The sequence below is a fragment of the Narcine bancroftii genome, chromosome 3 (assembly GCF_036971445.1).
Source record: "Narcine bancroftii isolate sNarBan1 chromosome 3, sNarBan1.hap1, whole genome shotgun sequence".
Taxonomy (NCBI): domain Eukaryota; kingdom Metazoa; phylum Chordata; class Chondrichthyes; order Torpediniformes; family Narcinidae; genus Narcine; species Narcine bancroftii.
The window spans coordinates 68,216,185-68,241,946 of NC_091471.1; positions in this window are offsets into that span (position 1 = coordinate 68,216,185).

Below are 25,762 nucleotides of genomic sequence, written 5' to 3' on the forward strand. Positions count from 1 at the left end.
GGAGACAAGGAGATGGCAGAGGAACTAAATGAGTATTTTGCATGTCTTCACTGTGGAAGACATTAACAATATGCTGGATGTACAATGGTATCAAGGGAAGGGAATTGAGTGCAGTTACTATTTCAAGGGAGAAGGTGCTCAGAAAGCTGAATGGTCTGTGTAGATAAGTCTCCTGGACCAGATGGATTTTACTCTGGTGCTTTGAAATATGCATTGGTAGAGTTTGTGAGGCATTGGTAATGAGCTTTCAGGAATCAATAGATTCTGGCATAGATTCTGGACTAGTAAATCACAAATGTTACCCCACTATTAAAAAAAAGGAGGAAGGCAGCAGAAAGGAAATTATCAACTTGTTAGCCTGACATCAGTGGTTGAGAAGATGTTGGAGTTGATTGTAAAGGATGAGGTTACTGAGTACTTAAATGCACATGACAAGATAGGCCAAAAGCAGCATGGTTTCCTAAAGGAAAAACTTGATGACAAACCTAACAAATTCTTTGAAGAAGTGACAAGCAGACGAGATAAGGAGGTGGAGTGAATATTGTGTATTGGGTTCTCTGAAGGCTTTTGACAAGATGCTGCACTGAGGCTACATAACAAGTTGTGAGCCCATGGTATACCAGCTGGAGTGCAACGTGTTCAGTCATGCACTCTAGTGCAAAAAATAAATGGACAGACTATTTTTATTTAAATAGGGAGAAAATTTAAAATGTCCAGATGCAAAGGGATCTGGGATCATTGTGCAGGATAACCTGAAGGTCAACTTGCAGGTTGAGTTCGTGCTGAATAAGGCAAAGCCAATGCTGCTATTTATTTCAAGAGGAATAAAATATAAGAGCACTGATGTGGTTTGGAAGCTTTATGCACTTGTGAGGCCTCATTTGGAGTATTGTGGGTAGTTTTGGGCTTCTGATTTAAGAAAGGTTGTGCTGACGTTGGAGAGTATTCAGAGGACGCTCACAAGGATGATTCCAGGAATGAAAGAGTTATTATATGAGGAGCATTTGACTGCTCTAGACCTGTACTCATTGGAATTTAGAAGAATGAGGTGGGATCTCTTTGAAATATTTTGAATGTTGAAAATCATGGACAGAATAGATATACAAAGGTTTTTTTTTCCCATGGTGGGAGAGTTGAAAACAAGGGCACAACTTCAGGATTAAACAGCCTATGTCTGGAACAGAGATGCAGAGGAATTTCCTTAGCCAGAGGGTGGTAAATCTTTGGAATTTGTTGTCACAGATGGTTGCGGGGTTCAAGTCATTGGGTGTATTTAAGGGAGAGATTGAGAGGTTCTTGATTAGCCAGGATATCAATGATTATGGGGAGAAGGCCAGGCAGTGGGGCTGAATGGGAAACTGGATCAGCTCCTGATTGAATGGCAGGACAGACTCTATTGGCAGAATAGCTATTTTTTCCTCCTATGTCTTATGGTCTTATAATTTCCATAAAAGTGATTACACAGTAAGACAAGGTGATGAAGAATGAGTACTTTCATGGAGTACTAGAGTTTTGATGTCATGTTACAATTGTACAAGGAACTGTGGGTCCACATTTGGAGTATTATGCAGACCTATTTGTTGTACCATAGAAAAGATGTGATTAAGCTTGTGAGGATGCAAAAAAATTCATAATGATGTTACTGGGACTGGAGGCCTTGAGTTATAAAGAGAGGATGGAAAGGCTGGTACTGTTTTCAATTGGGTGAAGGAGGCTGAGGTATATAATATCATAGGGGCATTGATACCGAGGATAAACCTAGTCTGTTCCAGGGCATTGGAGACTAAAACTAAAGGGCATAGGTTTATGGTGAGAGGTGAATGATTTAAAATGGACCCAAGGGGGAAAATCTTTGATGCAGACTGCAATGAGCATATGCAATAACCTGCCAGAGCTGGTGTGTTTGAAAGACATTTGTGTCAATACATGGATTGAAAAGGTTTCGAGAGTAAAGGGCCAAATGCAGGTATAAGAGACTAACTCAGGTAGGCATTCCTGGTCAGCACAGATGAGTTGAGCCAAAGGCCCTGTTTGCATGGTTATGGAGCTCCAAAATTCTGTGACTTGTTTTATTTATTGTTACTATAAGAATAAAGAGCACATCCATGCCTTCATATCGATATTATTATCTTATGCATTGCACATAATTTCAAACAAAGTCGTCATGTATTCTGCCCTCAGTTGAAGTGTTAAGTTCCAGAGGTACACAAGAACGAGCTGTGTGTTGTAGATATCCTTTGCAAAATAAATAATTAATTAATTTTATTCCTTATGACCAATGTAATTTGTGAGCTAGGTGCCATGAATTTCAAGCACCTGACTAATTTATAATATATTCTGATGCAAAACCAAATCCTGGTCCAGAATCACTTCTGCTCAAGCTGTCAATTTAAAATGCAATCCCATGTCCTTTGTCTACTTTTCTTGTGCATAACCATTCTTGTTGTATTACAAAGTAATTCACTTTTTCCCCTTCTGCATTTATCTAAACTGCTGTCAATAGCTGACAATTAACCCAGGGGGACAAGGGACAAGGAAAGACATAAATCAAGCAATAACGGTGTCTTTTGCAGCTGAGAAATTATCGATTGATGTTGTGACATTGTCTGCAAACAAATTAGCAAGTATTTTTTGTATCAATTTTTACAATGTTGATCTTGTGCGTTATTCATCTTTGATTTTATTTCTATTTCCTTCATGTTCTGCTGAGTTGGAAGTTATACGTAAGAAAACAAAAAACAGAATTAAAGGATAATATATTTTTTCAAAATATAATTCTGAAGAATGTTCATATTGTTGGAAGAAGAGCAGAGATTCAGATAATGGAGGTAATTTGTTATTATGGGCTTTCATTGTACGCAGCCTATGATCAATGTTACCCTGCGCGTCTGCTTCGTTCATTCTCTTATTCCACCGATCATTATCTGAACATAAATTCAACATTCTGTGTGTGTGTGTGTGTGTGTGTGTGTGTGTGTGTGTGTGTGTGTGTGTGTGTGTGTGTGTGTGTGTGTGTGTGTGTGTGTGTGTGTGTGTGTGTGTGGTGTGTGTGTGTGTGTATACATGTGTATATAGATGTAAATTAAATAATAACATGCTTCTTAGAATAATTTACAGTGTATTTTTAACAATACAAAACAGCATGAAGCTTAAAGCACCATTTAATTTTGCATTTCTCTGTCATTTTATTTAGTTGATTGGATAAATCTCCATCATCTTCATTGCTGCTGCTCCTTTACTGAATTTCCTGCTCGTCGACAACATTACAATAATTGAATGAGGATTAAGTCCTTCCAAAACTCTGCACTCAGATCTAGAGAAGCTCCACTACTTCCCTCATACAATAATTTTAATAGAATGAAGGAAATGTGTGGAAACTCTCCAGCCATCAAATTAACTTTTATCTTTTAATTTAGTACTACACTAGGTTTTCACTTTCTGATGCATTGTTTCTTAATCCTCATAGGCTCCAGATACATTGTTCTCGAGCCCCACCCCATCCTTGCTCTACCTAAAATTATATTAAAAGTCATCAACCTATCTCCAATGCTTTTATTTAATCTGAGTTCTGAACTCATGACATTTCCTTTCTCTGTGCTCAGCCCACTACTTGTTAACCCTGCTGACACATGGCACATGACTACACTGCCAGATTCAGATCAAACAAATTATCAGGTTTGCAATAGTTAGCCTCATCGGCAACAATGATGATTTGGCATATAGAGAGGAGATTGGGAGGTTTGTGAAATGATATAAGAACAACAACCTGAGTCTCAATGTGGACAGTCTTGTAGACTGTTGTAGATTATTGTAGACTTCATGAGGATGAAGGTTGCCCATTCTTCATTGCACATCAATAGCTCCATCATGGAGAGAGTTGCAAGCACAATATTTCTGGGAGTACATATTACAAATGACCTATCCTGGATCTACAAATCAGGAAAGTCATTAGTCAGGAAAGTGCAGCAGCACCTCTAAAAGAGTTTGAGGAGGGCAAGACTACTGGCCTCCAACTTGTCAGCATTTCATATGAGCACAATTGAGGATTTCTGTCCGGTTGCATCATTGTGTAATATGGTAGCTGCAAAGGTTTCGACCGGAAGTTAATACAGAAGGTCATTAAAATGGACAAGAAGTTCACTAGGGTTTAGCTTTCCTCCACAGATGACATTTCTCAGGAGCACTGCTTAAATCGATCCCAAAGAATTATTGAAGGTTCCTACCATCCATCACACAGTATCGTTTACCTACGGAAGTAAAGGAGCATCAAAATCAGGACTGCAAGGCTGAGAAATACCTTTTTCCCATAGGCTGTGAGATATCCTTTAAACCTCTGCCTCTTATTAATGGAATTGAGTACATTATTCCAGAATATTTACATATTTTATTTTGCATTATTTTTTCATGTATATTTGTGATTATTATATGCCGTGTGAGAAATGTATTATGTGTGTATATGTGTTCCCCGTGATCCAGAGACACACTGCTTTGTTTGGTTGCATATGTACAGTCAGATAATAATAAATAAACTTAAACTGCTGAATTTAGTCAATAATATTCTTGGTAAGCATACGTTGACAATTGCAGTACATTTGACAAACATTAACCAAGTTCTTTGACAGGTATTAACATTTTTTTAATTTTGCCTATTTCTGTGCATAAATACCATGGATTTGGGTCCCTCTGTTCTTGGTTTCCTATTTGAATACGTGAAGGCATCAATATTGCTCCTTTGCCACATTTTTGAAATTGAAGACTGGGCTTTGTGGAAGTTTATAGAGGCTGCACAAGGTCCAGATCAAGAAGGAGCAAAGACAAATCCAGAAAAGCATGGGTCCAAACTAGCATCAAAACACTTCCACAAAGTATTTGGAGATGGTATAAGATTCTGTTCTTCCGCCATTGGCCACATTATGTCCAGCGACTGCAGACTTCAGCAACTTGCCAGGTTAGCATTTTGGGAAACAACCTCTGAAGTTATGAAGAGTGTTGGATATTAAAAACCAACTTTGCTCTCATTTTGTTGCAAAGAATACAATAAAAATTTAATTACTTCTCCCTCATGATTGGCAAAAGCACGTGATTGAAGAGTGAAAAAATGTTAATTTATTCAAAACATCTGTCCCATTGATACTGACAGCGCAAGGACAATTCACTTTATTCCTTTCTGTAGCAATGGACTCATAAAGTTTGAATAATTCCAAATATTTTCACCTTGTTAAGCAAGATAATATTCACAATATCGTTAAGTTTTATTACATGGTATTGAGAACATGTTGTCTTAACATCTGGTTTAATTAAAAAATGCCTTGCAATTCTCATATATGATGTTGGTAAAATATAAAGAATTTATCTCTTACTCTATCAAGTTTGTCAAAATTTCGTACTTTTTTACTATCACCATTTTAAATATTTTACTGCAACTAATTCTTTCTCGAGTGCTCAAAATTGTAGAGTTCCTTATTTCCCTTTGAAAAAAAGAATTCCACTAGACTTTAATAACTCTTCTGGATAAATCTATGCTGTTCCTTTTCATAGTAAAATTATCTCTATAGAAATGGTTTCTATCTTCTTCAACCTTTATTCTCCTAAAGTGTAACTGGAGTTCATGCATTAAAAATATCTTATTTGGTCTACCTTCAGTGCTGTTCTACCTCACAGGAACTGGAATGTAAAACTGATCCATTATCCTGTGCTCTGTCTGATTTGATAAAGTGTTGTATTAGTCTGTGTGGAGATTAGGGAGATTTCAAAGGAAATCTGAAGCTATCTAGCCCATATTCAGATTAAAAGGATCCACATGAAGGAAGGGATAAGATTGTAACTAGTAACGTTCAAGGTTTTAAATTTAACATTCAACAGGGGTTGATTTTTTTTCACATCATTGACTTAACCATATAACCATATTACTATTTACAGCACAGAAACAGGCCAATTTGCCAAACATCTTCTCCAACCTAGTCCCACTCAGCTGAATTTTGCCCTCCACATCTCTCCCGTCCATATATCTATCTAACCTTTCCTTGAATATTAACATCGATCTCGCTTTGACCACCACTGTCTGAAGATCATTCCATAACCCCACCAACCCTCTGCATGAAGAAATTCCCCCTTAAACTTTTTTTCCTTTTACTCTCGATCCATGCCCTTTTATTTGAATCTTCCCCCACTCTGTGGAAAAAGCCTATCCACATTGACTCGATCACCCCTTAACCTTCTATGCTCCAAGGAATATAGTCCCAGCCTGCTCAACCTTTCCCTGTAACTCAAACCCTGAACCCCTGGCAATATTCTCATAAATCTCTGCACTCTCTCTATACTATTTATATCATTCTTGTAATTCAGTGACCAAAACTGCACACAATATTCCAAATAAGGCCTCACCAATGCCTTATATAATTTCAACATAACATCCCAACTCCTGTATTCTATACACTGATTTATGAAAGCCAACATACTAAATGCCTTCTTTACCACCCTATCCACATGTGATTCAACTTTCAGAGAATGATGTACCATGACTCCTAAATCCCTTTGTCCCACTGCTCTCCTCAATTAACATACATGTTCTATTTTGATTAGTCCTACCAAACTGTAGCCCCTCACATTTATCAGTATTAAACTCCATCTGCCATCTTTAAGCCTACTCTTCAAACTGACCAATATCACCCTGTAAGCTTTGATAATCTTCCTCACTGTCCACAACACCGCCAACCTTTGTATCATCTGCAAATTTACTAATCCAATTTGTTACCCTATCATCTAGATTGTTAATAGATATGACAAAGAGCCATGGACCCAGTACTGATACCTGAGACACTCCATTTGACACCAGCCTCCAATTTGACAAACAATTTTCCACCACTACTCTCTGGCATCTCCCATCAAAGCATTGTTGAATCCATCTCACTACTTCATTATTGATAACCAGTGCTTCTACCTTCCTTACTAACCTCTTATGGGGAACCTTATCAAAAGCCTTATTAAATTCCAACATCCACTGCCTTCCCCTCATCAACCTTTTTAGTAAACTCCTCAAAAAACTCTATTAGATTAGTTAGACATGATCTACCATGTATAAAACCATGCTGACAACTCCAAATCAATCCCTGACTTTCCAAATAGTTGTATATACCATCTCCAAAAAGACTTTCAATTAATTTACCTACAACTGACATCAGACTTAAAGGCCTATAATTAGCAGGTTTACTTTTGGATCCTTTTTTGAACAGCAGAACAACATGAGCTACCCTCCAGTCCTCAGCACATCCCCTGTGGCCAGTGACATTCTAAATATTTCTGTCAACACCCCCATTATTTGTTCACTAACCTCCCACAGGGTCCTAAGAAATGGTTTGCCAAAGGCCTTTATCCACTCTCTAAACCAGTCGTCCTCATCCTTTTTCTTTCTACTCACATACCACTCGAAGTAATCAGTGATTAATTATTTTTTTAAACTTTATTTATTCATTCAAAATACAAATAGTAGATAACATATACAACAATTAACCATAAATATGAACATTATTTTTTTAGATATAGAAAAAAAAGAAAAGAGAAGAACCCCCCCCAGCCATCTCTTTTAAGGAGAGCCATTAAAAAAAAGGAAAAATTAAACATACAAATCAGGATCTAATCAACGTAGATTAAAATGTAAATATTCTGAATATAACAACCACTTATTAATAAAAAAACTGTAATTATCACACGAAACATATGTAATTTTTTGCATTATTAAACAATATTTCATCTCATTATGACATCTATTAATATCAATCATATTTGTATCTCTCCACGTACTAGTAATACATTTTTTCGCTACAGATAAAGCTAAATATACAAAAGCAAGTTGAAATTTATCTAATCCCAAACCTTTCAGAGGTTGCAAACTGCCCAGTAAAAATACCGTCGGATCTAAAGGTATTTTAATCTTATACAGGTATTCTAAAAACAATTGAATTTTCTTCCAAAAATATAATATATATATATATATACACACATGACCAGACAGCATGAAAAAAAGTTCCAGCACATCTAAAATCTAAAACACAAATCTGATTCATGAAAACCATACTTTCTAAATTTTTCAGGTGTTAAGTATAATTGACGTTCTCTGGTACCTTCATAAAAAAAGTCTCAAATTTAGTAATTTCAGGTAAAATCATATCTCTACCAAATGTATGTAAAAAGCAACATCAACTTTCATTTTCTTAATATACACCAAGACTTGCTTACGCTTGATCAGACTTTTTAAACCTCGAACATTAAAAGTAGCAAACTTCAACATTGACATATCTACTGATATAACTAAATACCAATAATATCTTTACATGAAAACTCAAATCAACATATATAGACCCTCCAATAGGAGAAAAAAGTCACAAGTTAAAAGCTAACTAAAATGAAAATAAAAAGAAATAAAGAAATAAAAATCCCCCCCCCCCAAAAAAAAAACTACCAAAAGGTAGTTGGGAGTGGGTCACCCACCAGTGGCTGATAACTAGTAGAACCGCGAGCAAATCTCTCCCTCCCCAGCCGAACAAAGAATAACATCAAAATATCATGATAACATAAAAAGTAAAATAAGAATAAGAAAATTCTTCTATTCATCCAAGAGATTCCAAACTCGGAGGTCCCATTTCAAAAGAAGTTGGACTCTTTCCATTCCTGTTTTTCCCATTTCTGCCATTTCTTCCATTTCCAGAACAACCAAATTTTTCTTTAGGAGACAATGGTGGACTACATATTTGTCCTCTTATATCTGGCAATGAATCAGCAAAAATCATTGCTTCACGATCATTCTCTAAAAAAAACGAGATTGATAGTCTCCATAAAACACCTTCAACACTACCGGATAGCGAAAAGTAGACTTATAACCTTTACGCCACAAAACTTATTTAACTGAATTAAATCGACGTCGACGTTAAATGACCTCTTGACTCAAATCAGGATTAAAAAAAACTCTGCTATTCTGAATCAATAACGGTTTGTCGTCGCCTCGCATTTTGCACTGCTTATCGAAGTATTGCTTCTTTGTCCAAATAATTCAAACATCAAATTATTATAGGTCTCGTGCTTGACCAGGTAAAGGTGTTCTTCTTGAAGCTCTATGAGCTCTTTCCAATACCAAGCCTCCAGAAAAAAAATTCTTGCCCTAGTACTTGTGGGATCCAGTTTTTAAAAAAAAATGAAGAGGATCTTGTCCTTCCATACCTTCTGGCAAACCAACGATTTTCACATTATTCCTTCTGCTTTGATTCTCCAAGTAGTCTATTTTCCTCTCTAACTCCTTCTCACGTTCTCGCAATTCTATAACTGATTTTTCAACCTTCAACACTTTTTCTGTGTTAGAAACCACTTGCTGTTTACATTCCAAAAAGGAGGACTGAATTTTTTAAAAAATCTTCACAAGATGCTTCCACACATGTTTCAACTGTATTCAATTCTGAACTTATATTAGCATTCATTTGGGCCATCTCATTCAGTAAGGGTTGAATGACAGCATTTAACTGCATAAATTGTAGCTCAGAAAAGCTCAGCCCTGCTTTCTCTGATGTAGTGGCAGAACCAGGTAACTGCAGCTCCTGCTGCAATTCAACAAAAGGCATTTTAGCGATTTTACTGTGGGTCTGGACTCCCAGCGACGGCACCTCAACTTCCACAGGGGGTCACCACTGTTCTCCCCCCGCAACTCATTGTTTTTTCGCATAATCATGGAGGAAATCAATATCTTCAGGTTGGAGGGCTGGCTGAAGCATTTCAGACAATAAAGTCGTCTTCCTGCGAGCTCCCTCCGTTCAAATCAAAAGGCTTCCAGAATCAGGATCCACTGCTTGGGAACGCACACCTTCCTCCAGAGAATGGGTAATTCCAGCACAATCCTTCACTTGGTGATCAGTAGACATTTTTTTCAGCTCCCACAGGCACTTGGTGATCAGTAGACATTTTTTTCAGCTCCCACAGGCAGTCTTTGTAGTTTAGGCACTGAGTTGTTTAGGCTCAAAATCTTCAGTACTTCAAAAATGTAACTTCTTCTGCACTTGAGGTTTAATTTTTTTTTACCATTAATAGCCATAATAGTTCCTTAATACTTTAAACTAAAATTTAAGAAGTTTAAATTTGAAAACAAAGGGTTAAACAACAGGTACTTAAAAGTCCGGCTAGAGAGGACGAGATTACACGTCTAGACTCTACACCATCTTGCCACGCCCCCTGCCACCAGTGATTAATAAGGGATTGCTTAAAGTGGTATGTGAGTGGGAGGGGAAGGTTGAGAACTATTGTTCTAGACCTAAAAGTTATGGAAATATTTTGCTTGAGAAAAATTGTCATTGGCCCATTTCCTTTTGAGTTATGAAACTGTGCACATAATGAGTCAATTAGATACGATTAAAATTGATTTTCAAATGTTTGCTTTCCATCCACATTCCACCTTAAGCAATCCCTTACTAATCCCAGAGCACCTAGGCATAAGGAATACTTAAAATGGTATATGAGTGGAAAGAAAAAGGTTGAGATCCACTGCTCTAAATTATTGATCAGAAATGTCAAAGCATAAACTTTGGGGCTACACATATGCAATATGTAGCTTACTAAGTGAATTTTTATCCTTTTCTTTCTGAAGAACCAATATTTAAATTTAAGCATCTAATTGCACAGATAAAACTATTGATCATTTAGTTAATAGGCCATGTCCACATTTTAACAGTCTTAAACTTTATTTCTACTGATATTGATTTATCTTAAAAGTGTTTAAAGATTGATTGAAAGAACACCTCACAAGTTTTGCATCTGTATTATCTTGAGAGATCCATAATGAATACATGAACATGATATAGTTTTGGGAATATAGCCTATTCAATTACATTTTGATTTTTTTATTGGTAATTTGGTACCTAATAGATGGGTTGTTAAACCAGATATTCCTGATGCTAAAGTAAAAAGATATGTTTGAATTCACATCAGATAGACGGTATGCTAGATGATTAAATCATAATACTGCTTAGTTAGACTCAAATAAGGCCACACAATCAATGAGTTCAGATAGGCAAATTCAATTAATATGCAATGAGAAGGAACTGCAGTTCAATACATTGATTCTCTTTCAAGCAAAATAAGAATGACACAATTTATAAAAAGAGGGAGAAAGGCAAGACACTACAAGAGTCAGAAATCTAGAAAAAGATCAAAAACTAATCAGCAAATGCTCAGCAGACCAGGCAGCAATTGTGCAGAAAGAAAATGGGGCATTAATTTAACTCAATCACCTTTGATTAGAAGCAATGCTGTTACCTTTTCTGCTGAGTATTTTTAGCATTTGCTATTTCTGTTATATATATATATATATATGTGACTTTGTGCAAATATTTTGTATATATATGTACAAAATATTTGCACAAAGTCGTTCCTCCCATTACCTTCTCAAGTATTACAGAGTGATCATGTGTCTTGAAACTCCTGTTTGAATATGTTTGTTCTTTTGATATATTTTACATTGAACTCAATATTTATAGCAAGAAATACTTAGTGCAAATCATAAACAATCTTCTGTTTAGCTTTACTTTGCTGCTTTCTTTTCATGACAAAAGACTGAAGATGTGATCCTACCTTATGTAGCTTCTTAATGGAGCCACAATAATTTTAAGAATGTGAAGAGCTTTTATTACGCTACTTTCAATAACATGGCTATAATTATTTCAAACCTTTTCTTTGACTAAACAAAACCTTTGCTCTCAGGCTGTTTATGTTTGTTGGTCTGAAGTAGCTGATGGTAATTTTCTGTTCACTGGAGGTTAAGAACAACACAAAGTGATTAATTTTCCATGTATGGGTTGGCATATCATTGCATTCTCATTGTTTTCTATCCTTTCCCAGCTAAGGAGCACATTGCAGGAGAACTATGTTCACTAGAAAAGGCATATTTCCAGACGACTGTTAGAAGACATAGTTGGAACAAAATCAAAGGTGATTGTGAAAAAAGACAATGAAGAAAGATAATTAATTTCTTACTCAAAGATATTTAAAACAAAAATCTAAAATTGTGAAAAAGTCAAAAAAGGTTAATGTTTGACATCTCTTATTGACTACTTGGAAGAAATAGCAGACTTTTGCCATCTGGAACAAGCATAGACAATGTAATACCATCATATGATATGTGGGGTAACAGAATAATCCCTGGCTTCAAGAAGTTTAGAAGCATTAAAATGATTTTTTCCAAAAAGTCAATATACCTTCAAAAATAAAAGCATGAAAATAAAAACCTAATCTGGTTTAAATAACCTGCAACTAAGTTTCTCCATGACTACTCTGGTAAGGAACAAGCAGGAGGAATTGGCAGGAATTCATGCTTCTTTGTTGGACACCATTAGCATGCAATTGGCAAAGACCAGCCAACAGCTGTTCACAACTTCAGGGATTCTGTATTTGTGTGGAAGGCCAAAAGTTTTTACATAGAAACGTTGGCAGCTCCATGATGAAGTGCCAACATATCCTTGCAAAACCCAGCCAACATATTTGGATTTCCTGAATAAAATCTTTGCTAGGAGTAGAAAATGCAAAGTTGGAGAATAAAGGAAGAATGGAGAGCAACTTAACCATATATAACCATTAACCATATATAACCATATAACCATATAACCACTTAGAGCACAGAACAGGCCAGTTCGGCCCTACTAGTCCATGCCGTAACAAATCCCCACCCTCCTAGTCCCACTGACCAGCACCCGGTCCATACTCCTCCAGTCCTCTCCTCTCCATGTAACTATCCAGTCTTTCCTTAAATGTAACCAATGATCCCACCTCAACCATATCTGCCGGAAGCTCATTCCACATCCCTACCACCCTTTGCGTAAAGAAATTTCCCCTCATGTTCCCCTTATAATTTTCCCCCTTCAATCTTAAACCATGTCCTCTAGTTTGAATCACCCCCACTCTTAATTGAAAAAGCCTATCCAGATTTACTCTGTCTGTCTCTTTTAAAATCTTAAACACCTCTATCAAGTCCCCCCTCAATCTTCTACGCTCCAGAGAAAAAAGCCCTAGTCCGCACAACCTTTCCCTGTAACTCAAAACTTGAAATCCTGTCAACATTCTCGTGAACCTTCTCTGCACTCTCTCCACAAAATAGAAAGCAAATAATTGAGGTTAATGAAAGTTTGCAGGTGAACTCTTGAGTGCATAATTTATATAAATGATTTGGTATGGGGAATTCCAAATGCAATTAATGCAGAAGAGATGATGATCAAATACAAAAAGACGAATAAAATATCAAAATGGAATTAAGATGAAGTTACAAATGGTGTGGAAACTAAGTGTTTACACTGAGCAAAGGAACAAGAGAGCTAGGCACATGTCGACTGAACAGAAAAGCTCGAGGACTAAGTGGGTTAGGTAGCATTCATGGATAGAAGTGGTCGGTCAATGTTTAAAGTTGGGACCCTTGTCTGGATTAAAATGAGAAAGATTGATACCAGTTATAAAAAAGGGAGGGGAGGACAAGGCAAGGCCTATGAGGTGATGAGGCACTGAAAAAAATGAAAGTGAGAGAGGTGGAGAGAGAGGTGGAAGAAGAGAATATTGGAGGAGGTAAGGTTTGAAAAAAGTAGAATGGAAACAGTGGAACTGAATCAGGGTGGCGTTACCCAAACATGGAGAGATCAATATTCAAGTCTTTGAGTCCTAGACTGTCTAGAAATAGTATAATATATTGCTCCTCATGTTTATGTTTGGTCTCACCCCTACATGGAATGGTGGACAAAATTGAAGTTTCAGCTTATGCCCAAGTAGAGACAGTTGATAATCTATGAACCAATCACCTAATAACATTAATGTACAAAATATTATTAATGTTATGAATATTTTCAGCCAAATCATGTTGAATCAGTGGAATTCATTGCCATGGACTTCCATCGCTGCTGTGGAGACCAAGTCACTGGGTATAGTTAAAACAAAGGCTGTTTGATTTTGATTCGTAAGGAGTCAATGTTAATGGAGATAAAAGAAAATTAGATTGAGAGGAAAAACACATCTGCCATGATTCAAATGGCAGAGCAAACTTGATGGGATGAATGGTCTTATCTTGTTCCTACATATAATGGTCTTTGGATAAGAGCTAAAATAATAAATTTTCATTATGAGGATTTATAAATATTGGTTTCTGGAAGAATTATATTTAAAAAATAAAGAATCCTTTATTAGAACATAAGGAAGATGTAAGAGAATGACACCAGAATGATGAAGTTACAACTGCAAGAAGGAAGGACAAATAATGATGCTTGTTCCAGAAAAATGAGGGACAGTTTATGGCTTGACAGAGATAGTTAAAGTTACTAAAATGTTTGATGGTACAGCTGAAGAGGAGATGGTGCAACTTGTAATGGAATCCAGAACTAGGGGCTATAAATGTAATGATCAATAATGAATTAAAGAAGGATTTCAAAAGGAACCTATTTAGCCAGAATATTCAGAACGTTGCGAACTTCTGGCTGGCTTCTGCATGGCATACCAATAGTGCTCCTGTTCATTTTGAAACTTTTCCCTTTCATGCACCTTTAATTTTTAACTGAAATGTTTTACACTTTGCCCCTTCACTAATGAATATCACTGTATTTCAAAATGGCTGCCACAAGAAGTGGTAAAACAGCAAAAAAAAACTGTGAAATCAGCAAAAAAGGAGGAAGAGACTGCTACCTTGACTGCAGACTCAATGTCTGACATGTTGAACAAACATACACGGGAAATAACTCCAACAGTAAAAGAATGCCAAAGGGAAATCAAATCTGCTCTTGAAAAGATTTTACAGTCGATATCAGCAATTGACGATTGCTTGGGAATTTTGGAGGTTGGTCTGGAGTCAGTTAATGAATGTGTTGACAATCTAGATTCTCAAAACTCTGTGTTGAAATGTCTGCTAACAATCTCAAGTTAGCTTCAAAAGGGCTGATTTGGAGAATAGAAGCAGGTGTCAAACTATATGGATCTTGGGTTAAAAAGAGGACATGGAAAATGGAAAGTTGACCGGCTTCTTTTCAAATGTACTCATGGAGGTTTTTGAAAAACAGTTCATTTCTAGTAAGCCGAAGCTTGAAAGAGCACACCGGTCCTTGACTCCCAAGCCAACTTTGGGACAACTCTCACATTTGGTAATCTTCCTATTTCATTATTATTAAGTAAAGGATAATGTAATCTGCAAAGCTTGTCAGATAAGAAATTTGAATTAGCAGGGGAAACAAATTAGATTTGTTGAAGACTACTGCTCTGAAGTTAGGTATATGCAAAAATAATATAAAGAAGTCATGAATGAGCTGTACAAGAAAGGATTCAAACCCATCTTGTTAAATTCTGCTAGTCCGTGGATCACTTTAAAAAATGGTCACAAGGAATTTCTGAAATTGGTGGAAAAGGCGCACAAAGTTTTGAATGAATCTCCTTCAACTTCAAGTTTAATATGATCTTATAGTTTGTGGCTGAATTTATTTTTATCCTGGAGTTTTTTTTTGTTTTGAATGGGGAAGTTTGGCTGTTCTTTTTAGTAATTGAATGGGTAATGTTTTGTTTGATAAATGATTTAATATTATTTTTTTTTTATTTTAGTTTATTTTTAACAGTAAAAAATTAAATGGAATATATTATTTTTACTTCATTAATGCTGACAGTAATTACATATTTTGGTTATTCACTTACCAATAACACAAGTAATACAGTGTGGGTAGTTTATTATTCGACCTGGGGAAAATAGGGTTGTGTATATAGTTTATTAAATAACTGAAAAAATAGGGTTAACATTAAAATAATGTATACACACACAGTCTATTTTAAGTGCAGAAAATCTTATATTAATCAAGTATAGGTTTTAGATACTTTTTTATTTCTTATACAGCTAATATAAAGAAGAAGACCAACAAGGAAAGATTTGATTTAATAAATCAGACTAAACAAATTGATTTACAGTATGCACAAGTTAAAAATCCTGAAATATATAAAAGGAAAGTTGTACTTAAAACTAAATTTGATCTTCTTTCCACTTATCCTATTGAACAGCAACTTCTGAGGAGTAAAAGTCAATTTTCCATTCTTGCTGAAAAAATTGAGTAAGTTTTTGGCCAACCAATTACGATAAGAGACAGATTATTAAGATTCGGATGGATGATGATCTGGACACAACAGGTCATTCTAAAATGAATGATACCTTCAGAGAATTGTACTCCAGTTTGTATACTTCTGAATCTAATAATGATAATAGTTTAATGATGGACTTTTTGGACACCCTATTTTTTCTTATGCTTTCTCAGAATAAACATATGAGTCTAGAGGCACCTATTTCCCAAGAGGTAAAAGGTGAAGGATCCACTTGAATATCTTTCTTGTAGGCCCATTTCTTTACTTAATGTTGATATTGTAGTGAGTGGTGCAGTGAAAAAACAACAATAGAATTTGTCTGTGAGCTGAACCAACAGAATTGTTTAATGGAATCTTCACAGGGGTTTAAATAATTATATTTAGCATGCTGTCACAATCACCCAACCTCTGAAATCATGTGCCTCCAAAAGTTCTTTGTGTTCCCCCCCCCCACCCCATTCACAAGAACTCCTGATCCTGCAGGGCCCACAACTATGGACGCTAGTTTGATAATGGAGTGGGAAGTTTGCCACAATATGAAGATTTTGGATAAAGTATTGGCCCTCAGATTGGAGAATATTTTTACATCAATCAATTATGAACATCAAACTGGCTGATATTCTTCTTGTAATTGTAGAGCTCGATGAAAGAACTAAAGACTTGTTGATCCAAACCAAGGCTTTTATTAGCAAAAGACAGGAGCTCTTCACAGGTGGCTGACCAGTCCGGAATGATCCGACCTGGCTAGGGACACAACCCTTTAAGGCCCAGACAATAGGCGTGGCTTAGCTCTCAGCCAATCGCTGTAAGCACAGTCTAGATACAGTAACTATATACACTATGTACATTGGTGATAGATCTGTACTATCACATTCACCCCTTCTTGGAGAACTGACCCTGGAAAAAAAAACAAGGGAGAGAGTGAAAGGAAGGGGTAGGTCAAGGACTGTAGCGGTCAGGAGGTCTGACCATCCGGCGTGACCGCCATGGTGCCGGGATTGGGGTCGCTGGGGTGGTGTCGCCAGCGGGTTCGTCGGGTGCGACTGCTCCGTCGCTCAATTCCCCAGTCGTGTTGTCGGCAGGGTGGCCCGGGTTGTTGGGGTGCTGTTGGTCCTTCTGTTGCGGCACGGGGCCTGGGGAATAAAGAGTTGGGGAAGGTTGGGTTGGGGGGTTTGCCGGGTCTACCACGTCCTGAGCTAGGTCCCGCACCGAAACAGTGTCCTCCCGCCCGTCTGGGAACTCAACGTAGGCGTAATGTGGGTTTGTGTGGAGTAGAGCCACTCGGTCGACCAAGGGGTCGTTCTTTGAGTGCCGGACGTGGCGTCGCAAAAGGACAGAGCCAGGGACGGTGAGCCATGCCGGTACAGTGGTTCCTGATTCGGATTTCCTAGGGAAAAGGAACATCCTTTCATGGGGGGTGGCATTTGTTGCAGTACATATGAGGGAGCGGATGGAGCGTAAGGCACTAGTGAGAACCTCCTGCCAGTGAGAGGTGAGGAGACCTTTAGACCGGAGAGCCAGTGTAACCGCTCTCCATATGGTGGCATTCTCCCTCTCGACCTGGACGTTACCGCGTGGGTTACAGCTCGTGGTCCTGCTTGAAGCGATACCACACTCCAGGAGGTACTGTTGCAGCTCTGCGCTCATGAATAAGGACCCCCCTATCACTGTGGATGGAATTGGGGTATCCGAAAATGGCGAAAATACTGTGAAGGGCCTGTATCACTGAGGTGGCAGTGGTGTCTGGGCAGGGCACAGCGAACGGGAAGCGGGAGTACTTCTCGATGGCCGTAAGGATGCAGGTATTACGGTTGGTCGACGGTAGGGGCCCCTTAAAGTCTACGCTAAGACACTCGAAGGGGCGGGTGGCTTTGATAACATGTGAGTTATCCGGACGGAAGAAATAGGGCTTGCATTCAGCGCACACCGAACAGGCTCGGGTCATGGAGCGGATCTCCTTGACTGTGTAGGGTAGGTTGCGCGCCTTCACAAAGTGGGCAAACCTAGTGACCCCTGGATGACAGAGCGCCTCATGGAGTTTCTGTAGTCTGTCCATCTGTATGCTGGCGCACGTCCCCCTGGAGAGCGCGTCAGGCGGGTCGTTGAGCTTACCAGGCTGGTACAGGATGTCATAGTTAAAGGTGGAGAGTTCGATTCTCCATCTGGCGATTTTGTCGTTTTTTATCTTACCATGCTGGGTGTTGCTGAACATGAAGGAGACCGCGCGTTGATCAGTCAACAGTGTAAAGCGCCTCCCAGCGGGGTAATGTCTCCAACGATGCACCGCTTCAACTATAGCCTGGGCCTCCTTCTCGATCGAGGTGTGTCTACTGTCCGGACCCTGGAGGGTTCTGGAGAAGAAGGCTACAGGCCGACCGGCCTGGTTCAAGGTGGCTGCCAAGGCGAAGTCGGATGCATCGCTCTCGACTTGAAACGGGACAGACTCATCGATCGCGTGCAGCGTCGCAGCAGTGATGTCGGATTTGATTCGATCGAAAGCCGCTCTGGCTTCGGTCGAGAGGGGAAAGGAGGTGGTCTTGATAAGAGGACGTGCCTTGTCGGCGTAGTGTGGAACCCATTGGGCGTAATACGAGAAAAGGCCCAGGCAGCGTTTGAAAGCTTTCTGGGTATGGGGGGGAGGGGGTAAGTCCATTAGGGGACGCATGCGGTCAGGATCTGGCATGACTATCCCGTTCTCCACCACGCAACCTAGAATAGCGAGTCGTGTGGTCCGGAAGACACACTTTTCCATATTGTAAGTCAGGTTCAGCCGACGGGCAGTTTGAAGAAATTTGTCTAGGTTGGCGTCATGGTCCTGTGTGTCGTGGCCGCAGATGGTGATATTGTCCAGATACGGGAAGGTAGCGGTTAGCCCGTTCTGGTCCACCATCCAGTCCATTTCCCGCTGGAAGACTGCGACACCATTCGTGACCCCGAATGGTACCCTAAGAAATTGATATAGCCGCCCATTCACTTCAAAGGCCATGAATGGTCGGTCCTCGCAGCGGATCGGGAGCTGGTGGTAGGCCGAACGTAGGTCAATGGTGGAGAATATGCGGTATTGGGCGATCTGGTTCACCACATCCGTGATGCGTGGCAGGGGGTACACATCCAGGAGCGTGAAGCGGTTAATGGTCTGGCTATAGTCGACCACCATCCGTAGTTTTTTCCCGTTCTTGACAACCACCACCTGGGCTCTCCAGGGGCTTGAACTGGGTTCGATGATGCCCTCATCCAGCAATCTACGCTCCTCACTCCTAATGAATTGCCTGTTTTCGTAACTATATTGCCGACTTTTAGTGGCCACAGGCTTCCAGCCAGGGGTGAGGTTTGCGAAGAGTGCTGGCGGGGCAATCCGGAGTGTGGAAATGTCGCAGGATTGGCCCCGGGGCACGGGGGCGGGTTGCTCGGGTGCTTTGGGGGTGGGGCAATGGCAGACCGAGAGGGGTTCGTGGGGTCCCCCCAAAGTGTAGGGACACCGTTCGGAACTGACACTGAAAGTCTAATCCCAGCAACACTGGGGCGCACAATTGGGGAAGGACGAATAATTTGAAGTGGGTGACCGTTACGCCCTGTACTTCCAGCGTGGCGACGCAATACCCCTTTATCCCGGTCGAGTGCGACCTCGTCGCTAATGAGATCCTCTGGGTAGTGGGGATAATGTCAAGTCCCCAACGGAGGGCCAGATCTGGCTGGATAAAACTGTCAGTTGACTCAGAGTCAAATAAGCAATTGGTGTAGTGTCCATGCACTTTAATCAGTTCCATTGCTCTGGTGAGGGGATGAGAGCATTGCTGGTTTAGTGTTATTGAAGCAGTTGACAGGGGAGTTTTGCGTACTGATGTCACGCAACGGGATGACGTCACACAACGGGATGACGTAGTCAACGCTAGAGGAGCAGGTTGGAGGACCTCCCGGAAGTGCTGTTGTGGTGGTGTCGGCGGATGAAAGGTAAGTAGTGGGGTTTGTAATTGCTTGCGGTTGGTGGTGGGTAGGTCGTCGGTCGCGGCGGTCGGGCCCCGGCGGTCGTCAGCGATTGACGCTAGGGTGAGTACCTGGTTGGCCGTGGGGATGGCTGTGGCGGCGGCAGCAGCAGCTGTAGCATCAGCCCCGGGGGTGTCTGTGGCGGCGGCAGTAGTGGCGGTAGCGTCAGCCCCAGGGGTGTCTGTAGCGGCGGCAGTAGCGGCGGTAGCCACAGTCGGGACCAAGGCCAGGTCGAGTGTTCCGCACGGGGGTGAGAGGCGGGCCAACACCATGGTTGCGAGGGTGGGCTGCCCTTTCCGGGTTAGGCATCTCCGTGACGTCAGGCGTTGCCGTGCAGGGGAGCCCTCGCTCTCATTGGACGAGAGCCCTGGGGAAGAAGAGTTTGAATGGGATAGTGGCAATTCGGCTTCACACGAGGCACTGTGTTTGCCGGCGGCCATTTTAGACCTACAGACTGCAGCAAAGTGGCCCTTTTTAAGGCACTTCTGGCACCTGGCTTTTCTTGCTGGGCACTGGGACCTGCTGTGCTTGTCCCTCCCGCAGAAATAACATTTTGGGTTCGCACGGGGCAGTGTAGCAGCAGCCGACAGGCCGTCAGTATCTCGGGGGGTGGTAGGGTAGAATGGCACTCTACTCACATCAGAACGAGGGGTCCAGTCCCTAGAGAGCTCGGTGGACTTTAAGGCTGCATCCTCCATTGTGATTGCAATCCAGGCCACGTCCTCTAGTTTTTCTACCCCTTGCTCGAGCAAGTGCAGCATCACTTCGTTCGATCGGAGCCCGGCCACATAGGCATCCCGGACGAGATCGTTTGTGATCTCGGCAGCATTTTTGTCCACACAGTTAAAGTCCTTGCCCAATGCCTTTAATACTTGTAAATATGCCTTGCTGGACTCGCCGGGCTGTTGCTTCCTCGAAGCAAGCACGAGCTGGGCATGAACTCTGTTCACCGGTTGATTATACAGTTCTTTCAATACCTTTATGGCTGCAGTGTAAGTGGTCTCATCCTGGATGTTCTCGTAGACTCTCAAGGACACCATAGACAGCAATGCTGTTAGACCCTGGTTATCCTCCTCCACCTCAACGAATCTCAGGAAGTTTTCAAAGTTCAGCAGCCAGACCTTAAAGGCTTTGAAGGCTGTAGCTGACTGTGGGTCGATATCAAGTTTTTCTGTCCGAGTTAAACGCTCCATCCCTTTCAAAAAAATTCTTTTTGCTAATAAAATTGTAGAGCTCGTCGAAAGAACCAAAGACTTGTTGATCCAAACCAAGGCTTTTATTAGCAAAAGACAGGAGCTCTTCACAGGTGGCCGACCAGTCCGGAATTATCCGACCTGGCTAGGGACACAACCCTTTAAGGCCCAGACAATAGGCGTGGCTTAGCTCTCAGCCAATCGCTGTAAGCACAGTCTAGATACAGTAACTATATACACTATGTACATTGGTGATATATCTGTACTATCACAGTAATATACAACATTTATTGAATATTTTATATCTAACCTCCACTCTTGACCCTGAATGTGTTCTTTCCTTAGATGCTAAGAAAGATTTTGATGGGTGGAGTGGGGTTATTTATTTGCAACCCTGGAAAATTTTAATTTTGGACCATGTTTTAGTAAATGTATTAAATTATTCTATTTATGTCCTACTGCTTCAATTTTTACAACAATCTACAACATTCTACAACAATCAAAACCTTTTAATCTTCAACGAGGTACTTGTCAAGGCTGTCCTTTATGTCCATTACTTTGATATTAGAACCATTAGCAATTGCCCTTTATGAATGCAGAGATTTTACAGGGAAGGGCATTGAACACAAGTTTTCCTTATATGTAGATAAACTTTGTTTTTTATATCAAATCCAAATTCTTCCTTACCAAGCAAATTATCTTTGCTATGTAAATTTAGCCAATTTTCAGGGTATAAGTTGAATCTGCATAAGAGTGAATTTTTACCTCTAAGTGGTCCTAAACCAAGATATTTTAATTTTCCTTTTAAGATTGTGAAGGACCAATTTTCTTATTACAATTATTAGGAGTTATAAACATCTTTTTATTTTTTTATTTATTTTCCACACTGTGAACTATATTGACCAAAATACACATAAACATTTCCCTCTTGAATATACAGTGTCATTTTCTCCCCCTTTTCCCCCCTCCCTTCCCTCCCTCCTTCCCACCCCCCTCCCCACCAACTAAACATTCAACATATATGATACATTAAACCTATTAAGTAATGTCATCACACAATGAAAATAAACAAGAAAATTGTGTCATCTACTATGAGAAATACAATAAACATGAGGTTACACATGATACAATATAATTGGTTAAACAGGCTATACACCATGGCCCAAAAGTTAAATAAATGGGACCCAACAGTATCAGATAGATGTTTTCACTGCAAGAAGGAAACGGGAACAACAATACATGCATGTGAGAAAGTGGAAAAATTTTGGGAAGATCTAAATCAGGTATTAAATAAATCACAAAAAATAACATAGCAAAAATTCCAGAGACCTTTCTTCTAAGTAATATAAAAAATAAAGAACTTGGCCTCGATTTGGATGAAGCACAAAAAAAAAGTTATTATGATAGCCTTAACTGTAGCAAAAAAATCTATAATGTCTACCTGGAAATCAGAAGATAGCCTGAGAATACAGCAATGGTACATAGAAATGAATAAATGTATTCCATTGGAAAAAAAATAACATATAATTTAAGAAATAACATCACAGCATTGGAACAAATTTGGGAACCATACATGGAACACAACAGGGAAGTCCTACCGCGGACCGCCACCACCTAAAATGACAGAATGAGAAGAAGATGAAATAAACATCTTTCTAAGGTTAATTTCTCTATTGTATTTAATGATGTTAAATTACTCTTTTCAAGATAGTCACCTTTATCTATTTCCATGATTGGATATATAAATTCTATTAAAATGAACATTTTGCCTAAACTTTTGTATCTTTTCCAATCTATACCAATTTTCATTCCTAATTTTTTAAAATTCACTTAATTCACTTATATCTTGTATATGGCAACGGAAACTCCCCCATTTAAAAAAAAAGTTCATCTTCAAAAACCTAATTTTAGATTTTATCATTGGACGGTCAATATACAAAACTTGATTCTTTTGCTACAATTTGATAATTGACTTGACCACTCTACATGGGTAGAAATGGAACTATGTTTTGTTAAGAATACTTCCATGTTGGCAATTCTAAGGTCTTCTACTTTACATAAACTAACTGTTAACCTGATAATTAAACACAGATGAGAATATGGGCACAGTTTCAAAGGTTTTTTTGGATTTCAGCATTTTTCTCTTGCCAGCCCAATTGTATCCAATCAATTTTTTCCACCTTATTTACAAGACTCTGCTTTCTTTGACTGGCGCAGATTGGGTATTAAATATTTCAAATACTTTTTTATTGGAAACAAATGTGCAGCTTTTAAACAGTTGGTGGTAAAAGTTTAATTTACCTAAAACTATTTTTTTTAGATATTTATAAATTAGACACTTTTTTTTCAATCTCAGATCCTTGATATTCCTGGATTCTCTGAGGTGACTGTTCTTGACACATTTTTTAATCTACAACTTCCCATAAAAACTTAATATCTCTTATTTATGACAATTTGGGTGTTCTAAGACTTGCCCTGCTAGTTAAATCAAGAATGCCTGGGAGCAAGATTTGAACCTTTCATTGTCTGATGAGGTTTGGGATTCTATTTTTAATTTGATTGATACAACTTCCTTTTGTGCATGGCAATGTTAGCTGCAATTTAAAGTGGACTACAGAGCACATATGTCTAAAGTTAAATTGTCTGTTTTTTTTTCCTTCAGACATAAATGCTTTATGTGATAAATGTAAAACAGGTGATGCTTCTTTAGTTCATATGTTCTGGAGCTGCCCTAGCTTAGAAGTTTGGAAAGATGGTTTTCAAACATTTTCGATAATTCTTAAGGTAAAATTGGAACCTTGCCCTTTCATTGCTCTTTTTAGATCAAGTTAAGGTGTTGATGTTTTACTGACTTCAGTTCAAAGCCAAATTTTATCTTGTACTTAATTGATAGCCAGATGTGCAATTTTTATTAAATGGAAAGATAATACTCCACTTACACAATCGCTGAGGGATATTATGTCTTGTTTAAATATGTAAAAAATTAGAAATGCTATCAAAGATTCAAATATTAAGTTTCAAAGACATTGACCCCATTTATGGACTATTATCATAATCTCACAAATTAGTGTTGTTCTGGAATTTTGGCGCCGTGTTGTCCCTCTCCAAGTTGGTGTCACTTCATTCATACATGACAAATTTCAACCTTGCTTAGAGGAAGGGTTTTGAAATTTTTTTCTCTCCTCTTTTTTTCTCTTGAGTTATTTTTGTTGTTAAATTTTACTTCACTGTCATGGATTGTGTTCTGGATTTCCTTTTTATGAGAATATTTGTAATTTCTAAAAAAGATTGTAACACATTGTACTGTTTAATTGTTTATGCTGTAAAATATTAATAAAACAATTTAAAAAAAGGAATGTTGCAGCTTGTAGTCACCAGGGTGCCATGGTGTGTTCACCTCCTGCTTGTTCCTTTGCACTAAACTTTTGAGATCAAATGAAGTTCAAATTCTATCCAATCACCTTTTTCCACTTTATTTCCAAGACTCTGCCTTCGACTAGCACAGATTGGGTATTAAATGTTTCAAATACCTTTTGATTGGAAACAAATTTGCATCTTTTGATCAATTGGTGGTAAAATTGAATTTGCCTAAAACATTTTTAGCACCACAAAGTGCAGTGCAGTGACTGGACTTCAGTGGGCAGACATTGAGACCCTGCCACCTAGACCCTTCAAAGTCAACAGCTGATAATTTAACAACAATTCAAATAAATTTAAATGGTTTTGACAAATGAAGTTATTAATAAGGTGTTGTTTCTCCAATATGTGGGTGGTCTGGGTAGGTTAAAGGATTGATGTAACAAGTCCTTGAGGGATGTAAGCAGGCAAGGAGTATCATCATATGGAACTCTACAGCATCCCTCAATGTTTTGCCCACCCATATATCCTAGTACTAAACCCACCCTACCCCGAAAACTTTTATTTTTCTTACATCCATATAGACAGAGAGTGGAGGGTGCATATTTGTGGAGGCAGATGAAATAGAATCTTTTAAGATACTATTAGAAATATATATATATATATATATATATATATATATATGGAAGTAAGAAATATGGAGGGTAATGAAGTAGGGAAGTTCTAGGCAGTTCTAAGAGAAGGTTATCCAGTCAGCACAGTACTGTAGACCAAATGGCTCTTTTGTACAGTAGCTTTCTCTGTTCTGCATTTTTTTGGAAAATTTTATTTATAACAATAATAAATCATGCATTCAAATTACGTCAATACATGTTTTATCCCACAAAACCCCCCCACACCCCATCCCTATCCCTGCCACTCTACCCAACCCCCCCCTAAGCTACCCCCTAAAAAAGAAAGGAGAAAGAAAGAGGAGGAGAACAACCAAAACAATACATCCAGTTATGTGTCATGTTTTGGGACCACACGACCAATCTACGGGGAAAAAAAATAATAATTTAATCGCATCCAATCCAAGTTTTAACAAAAAAAGGAAAATTGTTTTGTAAATT